Raw genomic sequence first — 8,050 nt, forward strand, 5'->3', positions numbered from 1 at the left:
AGCCAAGGACAGACATGTGGGCAAGAGAGCAGGATGGAGTGTTAAAATGGCAAGCGACAGGGAGGTTTGGGTCATTCTTGCGGACAGACCGCAGGTGTTCTGCAAAGCGGTTGCCCAGTTTACGTTTGGTCTCTCCAATGTAGAGGAGACCACATTGGGAGCAACGAATGCAGTAGACTAAGTTGGGGGAAATGCAAGTGAAATGCTGCTTCACTTGAAAGGAGTGTTTGGGTCCTTGGACGGTGAGGAGAGAGGAAGTGAAAGGGCAGGTGTTGCATCTTTTGCGTGGGCATGGGGTGGTGCCATAGGAGGGGGTTGAGGAGTAGGGGGTGATGGCGGAGTGGACCAGGGTGTCCCGGAGGGAGCGATCCCTACGGAATGCCGATAAGGGGAGTGAAGGGAAGATGTGTTTGGTGGTGGCATCATGCTGGAGTGCCTTCTGGACTGAATATTGAATTCAACAACTTTAGGTCGTGAGCTCCCTCCCCCATCCCCACCCCCTTTCTGTTTCCCCCTTCCTTTTTTTTTCCAATAAATTATAAAGATTTTCCTTTTCCCACCTATTTCCATTATTTAAAAAAAAAACCCACTAGAGCTATACCTTGAGTGCCCTACCATCCATTCTTAATTAGCACATTCGTTTAGATAATATCACCAACTTTAACTTTAACACCTATGTGTTCTATTGTACTACTGTCGTTGACATCTTTTGATGATCCGCTTCTATCACTGCTTGTTTGTCCCTACAACCACACCAACCCCCTCCAGCTCTCTGTCTCTCTATCTCTCCGCCCCCCACACACACACCTTAAACCAGCTTATATTTCAACTCTTTCTTGGACTCGAACTCAAGTTCTGTCGAAGGGTCATGAGGACTCGAAACGTCAACTCTTTTCTTCTCCGCCGATGCTGCCAGACCTGCTGAGTTTTTCCAGGTAATTCTGTTTTTGTTTTGGATTTCCAGCATCCGCAGTTTTTTTGTTTTTATCTCTGATATTAAGACAGGTTGATCAAAGAGGTTGGTTATTGGGAGCAGCATCTTAAAGGAGGAGAGGTGGGGAAGAAGTTAGAGGTGAATTCCTTAGGGCAGAGACAGACAATGGAAAGGTGAAGGGTACAAGGGGATGAGTTGGAAAAACATTGAGTTATTAAACAATTTTATAGCTGGAGATGGTTAGAGAGAGATAGGGAGAGCTGAGGCCACATAGGGATTTGAACATGGGGGTAAGAAACTAAAAGCTGAGGTATTGGTGGACTGGGGTAAGCTCGGAGCGATGAGTGAACAGATTAGGGTATGGGAGCATAGTTTTGGATAAATTAAGGTTTACGGAATGTGAAAGTAGGGAGGCAGGTTTGGAGAGAATTGGATTGGACAAGTCTGGAGGTAACTGAAGCATGGATTAAGGTAGCAGTAGCTAAACCTGCACTTTTAATCCCTAACACAAGCTGGTCATGCACACTTCCCAAAATTACTAATTTCACTTGATAGCGCTGGATTATAAGTATCAGATCTTTTTATCTGAAAGTAAACTATTATTATGTGACTTTCTGATGTAGGTAATGCTGTCTTTTTAAAGCAAGCAAATTATTGAACTGAATCAGATGAACATTAAGCTTTAAGGTAGTTGACAAGTGCATTATACCAGCTGGCCAGATGCTGTTCCAGAAACATCGCACATCACCCAACCCTCAAGTTTCATCATAAAGATCGAGGCTTAACACTTGAAACAGGCAGGCATTCCTGCCATCCATCGGAAAGGCTCTTTTAAGATGGTGGTGAACAGAGTATTAGGGAAAGTAGGTTGATGGGCCCTTTTTGAGATTGTTATTGGCCCATTAAGACCAATTTCAGCCCCAATGATTATTAAAACGTGAAAGAAAAATATAAAAACTTGAGCTTCAACATCTGTCTTAAACATCAGTTGGTGCATTTTACAAGGCTGGATAATGCATTTCATTTGCTGTAGGAGTTGGGTTGTACACTGCACATGGTGGGGAGTGGGGTGTGCACAGCACATATGATGGGGGTGTGAGGCATATGCTGCAAATGGTGGGGGAATGAGGTGTACACTGCATATGATGGGGGTGAAGTGTATTCTGCGCGTGCTTGGGGTGTGGGGTGTACACAGCACATATGATGGGGGTGTGGGGTGTACACTGCACATGATCGGGGTGTGGGGTGTACACTGCACATGATGGGGGTGTGGGTTGTATACTACACAAGATCGGGGTGTGCGTTGTATATTGCACATGATGGGGGTGTGGGGTGTACACAGCACATATGATGGGGGTGTGGGGTGTACACAGCACATATGATGGGGGTGTGGGGTGTACACAGCACATATGATGGGGGTGTGGGGTGTACACAGCACAAAAGATGGGGGTATGGGGTGTAACTTGCATATGTTGCAGGAATGGGGTGTGCAGACTTTTGGATGCTGTAACTTTGTTTGAAAGCAGGGGGAATGCTCACCTGGCTGCCCAGCATAATGTGTGTTTTAGACCCTTGCAAATCCTCATTTGAGGCCTTATAGGTCCTGTAACAGAAGGAAACACTCCAGAACAAGGAGGGAAACCCTTTGTTGAGTTTCTACTTCTTGTTGCATTTACTGAGGTCCCTACATTCCTCCTTGTCTTTGCTTCTGTTCAATGGCCAATGTACTGTAATGGATCATCTTTCTAAAGGTGACCAAAGTAATTTGTGCATCAAAGTTATGCTGCAAAAAGCAGAGGTAGTAACTGCCATACCGAAATCCACTCTGCAAGGATTGAACTCCTGAACCAAACTGATTACATCACAGGTTGAATTATTATTAAAAGATATTTCTTCAGGCACTGTAAAACTCATTTTCTACAGGGTTAAAGCGTCCATTGATTATTTTAATGAAATATCCTCAACCTCTGCATTATCAGTACTCACCAGCTAAACTGGTACAAAGGTGTCTTTTGAGACATAATTCTAAAATTTATCAATCTATAGTAACAGGTTAGCATTTTAAATACTGTGTAATTCAAGGAGTTCTTAAGGCTGATATTTATTGTAAACAGATTTCATGTGAAAGACTTCAGAACGTAGGCTTACATTTATTTAAGATGTTAGCTAGGTTTTTGTCTTAAATAAGTGGTGGCACTTCATGGAAATGGAACATAAGTTAACATAAGTTAACCTAACAGTCTATGACCAGATAGTTTTCTGTAAAGTTAGTGAAAAAGAGATGTTGCAAGTTAGCTTTGTCAACACAACTGATCTCAACTTGATGCAGGATTTAAAAATGATCATTTCAAGACTGCGGTCCCAATGCTGTCCCAATTATACCAGTGGTTTTATACTGATCACCTGATGCGTTACTTTTCTTCATTCATTTATCAACTCCCATTCTTGCAGAGACATCCACTGCACTTTGTTTTATTTTGGGTCCCAGCAGTTAATCCAAAAGCACAGGGGCGTCAGACTAATCAAGATTTTGCATCTGAACGTTGTCAGGTGCAGAGGTGTATGGGGCCATTTTAACCTTATCTGAATCAGTTGCCAGGTTTACACCCCATTCGATTTACATATGAACTAGGAGCAGGAGTAGGCACTCAGCCCTTTGAACCTGCTCCACCTTTCAATAAGATCATGGCTGATCTTATTGTAACCTCCCATCTATCCCCGATAACCTTTCACTCCCTTGTCTAGCAAGAATCTATCAAGTTCTGCCTTAAAAATATTCAAAGACTCTACTTTTGCTGCCTTTTGAGGAAGAGAGTACCAAAGGCTCACTACTCTTTGAGAGAAAAAAAAATTCTCCTCATTTCTGTCTTAAATGGGCATTCCCTTAATTTAAAGCAGTGACCCCTAGTTCTAGATTCTCCCACAAGAAGAAACATCCTCTCCACATCCACCCTGTCAAGACCCTTCAGGATCTTAAAAGTTTCAATCAAGTTGCCCCTTACTCTTCTAAACCTAAGTGGATACAAGCCTACCCTGTCCAGACTTTCCTCATAAGACAATGTGCCTATTCCTGGTATTGTTCTAGTAAACCTTCTCTGAATTGCTTCTAACTCATTAACTTAAATAAGGAGACCAATACTGTATGCAGTACTCTAGATGTGGTCTCACAGCGCCCTGTATAACTGAAGCATAAGTTGCCTACTTTTATATTCAATTCCCCTCACAATAAACAATAACATTCAATTAGCTTTCCTAATTACTTGCTGCACTTGCATATTAGCCTTTTGTGATTCATACACTCAGACACCCAGACTCCTCTGAATCTCAGAGCTCTGCAATCTCTCATCATTTAGATAACATAATTTTTTAAACTTTCGATATACTCTAAATTCATTCTTTTCTCAACCCTCTTAACTGTAGGACTCTAATTCTTTCCATTCTTCCTACTATTTACAGTTTTGTTTGCCAACTCTTCTCTGACCCAGGAAATGATTCCTGTCGAGCAATGTTTCAATGAGTGTTTTTTTGGACTCACCCAAGTAGCCATTTAGCACATGTGATTCTACACAGAAGCCACTCAACAGGAAAAGGCCACATGACTGAACTCAAAAACAGAAAATGCTGGAAAAACTCAGCAGGTCTGACAGCATCTGTAGAGAGAGAAATAGAGTTAACATTTTGAGCCTGTATGACCCTTCTTCAGGGCTAAAGAGAGGTAGAAATGTAATGAAATTTATACTTTTTAAGGGGGTGGATCAAGTGAAGCTGGAAAGAAGGCCAGCGATAGGTGGAGGCTAAGGAGAGATTGACAAAGATGTCATGGGCGAAAAGGCAAAGGAAGTGTCAATGGTAGTGGTGAAGGCTAAGGAAGGTGCTGATATTGGCATCAAGCTAAGAAAGCAGAATGTATTAATAACAGAACAAGGATTAGTGCCCTGTGAAAGAACAACATAGGACAAGTAACAATTGGCCCTTTTGGGGGTGAAGAGAGGGGGTGGTGATTGGGGAAAAAGGATTGAAAAAGGGATAAAAAGGGGTAAAACACTGAATAAATGAAAAAAATGAAAATGTGGATAAAAAAGAAAAATAATTTTTTTAAAAGGAGATTAGAAAAGTCTGGAAGGCTGTAAAGTGCCTAATCAGAAGATGAGGTGCTGTTCTCACCAGAACTCATTCTGAACTCACCTCTGCCCTTATCTGATGTGTGCATAGATGCATTCTTCAGTGGGGATCAATGGTTAGATGCAGCAACTGAGAAGAATTGGATACAAATATTAGAGGCTAGCTAGCTCCAATGAAACCATATCCTTGCACAAATTGCTACGTTTAGGTGAAATGAGAGTAAAGCCGTTAGGGTGGTGGTTGGGGAAGATGGTGGCGTAATGGTAATGTCACCGGGTTAATAATCCAAAGAGCCAGAAGGCCTGTGGTCTAGAGCCATAGTTCAAATTGCACAACAGCACTTTCAATTCATAAAATCTGGAATTGAAAGCTGACCTCGGGAATGGTAACCATGAAGCTATTATCAATTGTCATTAAAACCAAAAACAGAATTACCTGGAAAAACTCAGCAGGTCTGGCAGCTTCAGCGGAGAAGAAAAGAGTTGACATTTCGAGTCCTCATGACCCTTCAACAGAACTGATCTTTCTTTACAAGGAGAGGGAAATATAAGCTGGTTTAAGGTGGGGGGGAGGGGGCAAGAAGTGGAGGGGGGAGGGTGTTAGGATAGGAGCAGATCATCAAAAGATGTCACAGACAAAAGAACAAAAGAACACAGGTGTTGAAGTTGGTGATATTATCTAAACAAATGTGCTAATTAAGAATGGATGGTAGGGCACTCAAGGTATAGCTCTAGTATAGCTTCAGTGGGGGTGGGGGAGCATAAAAGATTTAAAAATAATGGAAATAGGTGGGAAAAGAAAAATCTATATAAATTATTGGAGAAACAAAACAAACAAAAGGAAGGGGGAAGAAACAGAAAGGGGGTGGGGATGGAGGAGGGAGCTCAAGACCTAAAGTCGTTGAATTCAATATTCAATCCGGAAGGCTGTAAAGTGCCTAGTCAGAAGACGAGGTGCTGTTCCTCGAGTTTGCGTTGAGCTTCCTTGGAATAATGCAGCAGGCCAAGGACAGACATGTGGGCAAGAGAGCAGGGTGGAGTGTTAAAATGGCAAGCGACAGGGAGATTTGGGTCATTCTTGCGGACAGACCGCAGGTGTTCTGCAAAGCGGTCGCCCAGTTTACGTTTGGTCTCTCCAATGTAGAGGAGACCGCATTGGGAGCAACGAATACAGTAGACTTAAGTTGAGGGAAATGCAAGTGAAATGCTGCTTCACTTGAAAGGAGTGTTTGGGCCCTTGGATGGTGAGGAGAGAGGAAGTGAAGGGGCAGGTGTTGCATCTTTTGCGTGGGCATGGGGAGGTGCCATAGGTGGGGGTTGAGGAGTAGGGGGTGATGGCGGAGTGGACCAGGGTGTCCCGGAGGGAACGATCCCTACGGAATGCCGACAGGGGGGATGAAGGGAAGATGTGTTTGGTGGTGGCATCATGCTGGAGTTGGCGGAAATGGCGGAGGATGATCCTTTGAATGCAGAGGCTGGTGGGGTGATAAGTGAGGACAAGGGAGACCCTATCATGTTTCTGGGAGGGAGGAGAAGGCTTGAGGGCGGATGCGCGGGAGATGGGCCGGACATGGTTGAGGGCCCTGTCAACCCATCTGGTTCACTAATGCCCTTTAGGGAAGGAAATCTGCCATCTGGTCTGGCCTACGTGTGACTCCAGACCCACAGCAATGTGGTTGACTCTTAACTGCCTTCTGAAATTGCATAGCAAGTCACTCAGTTCAAGGACATTTAGGGATGGGCAGCAAATGCTGGCAAATCCTGTGATAGAATTAAAAAAACAAGTTTTTTTTTAAATTGGAGTAAGTAGGCGTGGTGTTAATTTTGTGCCTGAACATTCTTTTGTAAGAAATCATCCAGTGCAATTGGAGAGGGGAATGCAGCAATGAATTGCTTTTATTGTAAAATTCAGCAACACTCTTTTATCAAGATACTAGATTTGTTAGTTCTCAACCAAACCACCAGATGGCATGTGACACCATTGCAAAAATGCTACTTGCCTGTCGTGACCTCTCTATCCTGAACACCAAAAACATTCGGTGGCCTAAAACATTAAGTACACTGAAGACTAACAAGTGCCCTAGGGCAGCTAAGTCCCTAGCTTAAAATATGAAGCAAATTCAAGGTTTGTGGGCCATATAAAGATTCACTGGCCTTCAATTATCATTGCTTTATGCAAATAGACACGTGGCAAAGTGAGATTTAACATTTACAAATACAAAGCATTACATATTGGATGAAAGAAGGAACAGCACACTATGTAATGGAGACTTTGAAAAGAGCCTGGGATTACTAATAGGCTCATGTTTTAACCAAATTTTGGAATACATAGCTAGAGCAATTCCATAGACATTATGCTGAGACTTAATAAGGAACTGGTCAGACCTTACTTGGAAAATAGCACGTGGTTCTGGTCACCATACTCCAAGAAGGTCATAGATACATTGAAAGGTGCAGAGAAGAGCAACAGGAATCATTCCAATGATTAAGGGATGAGTTGGAGGGAAGATCAGAAACGTTTAGGCTCTATAGATAAATTATAAATGATGTAGATAAGCTGAATCTAGAAGGTTATTTCAATGTATGTCAGGCTGGTAGGACCATGAGGTCATTCATTTAAAATAGAGAGAAGTATATTAGGACAGCCCTTAACCTAACTCAGTAATGGTTGGAATATCCTGCAGATGAGGCCATGAAGACAATAGTATTAGGAATGTTCAAAATGTGGTTGGATACTAAACTGGGCAAATTGGAAGAGTAGACAGACCAGCTTTGATGGACAGAATGACTATTTCTCATCCTTGACTTTCATTTTTATTATTGAAAATAAATTGTACACTCAGAAAAGGTTTCTTCAATTGATTGGTACCCTGCCCAGTTACTGTGTTCTACAATCCTTTCCCAATCATGGTGAGTAAATACACAAGGCTCTTCCTTTTTGACCCATGACAAATACGGAGATGAAATCTCAGTTTGGAGAGCTCAGCAGTTTGCT

This window comes from Carcharodon carcharias, chromosome 20 (genome assembly GCF_017639515.1).
Source record: "Carcharodon carcharias isolate sCarCar2 chromosome 20, sCarCar2.pri, whole genome shotgun sequence".
In the NCBI taxonomy this organism is placed as follows: domain Eukaryota; kingdom Metazoa; phylum Chordata; class Chondrichthyes; order Lamniformes; family Lamnidae; genus Carcharodon; species Carcharodon carcharias.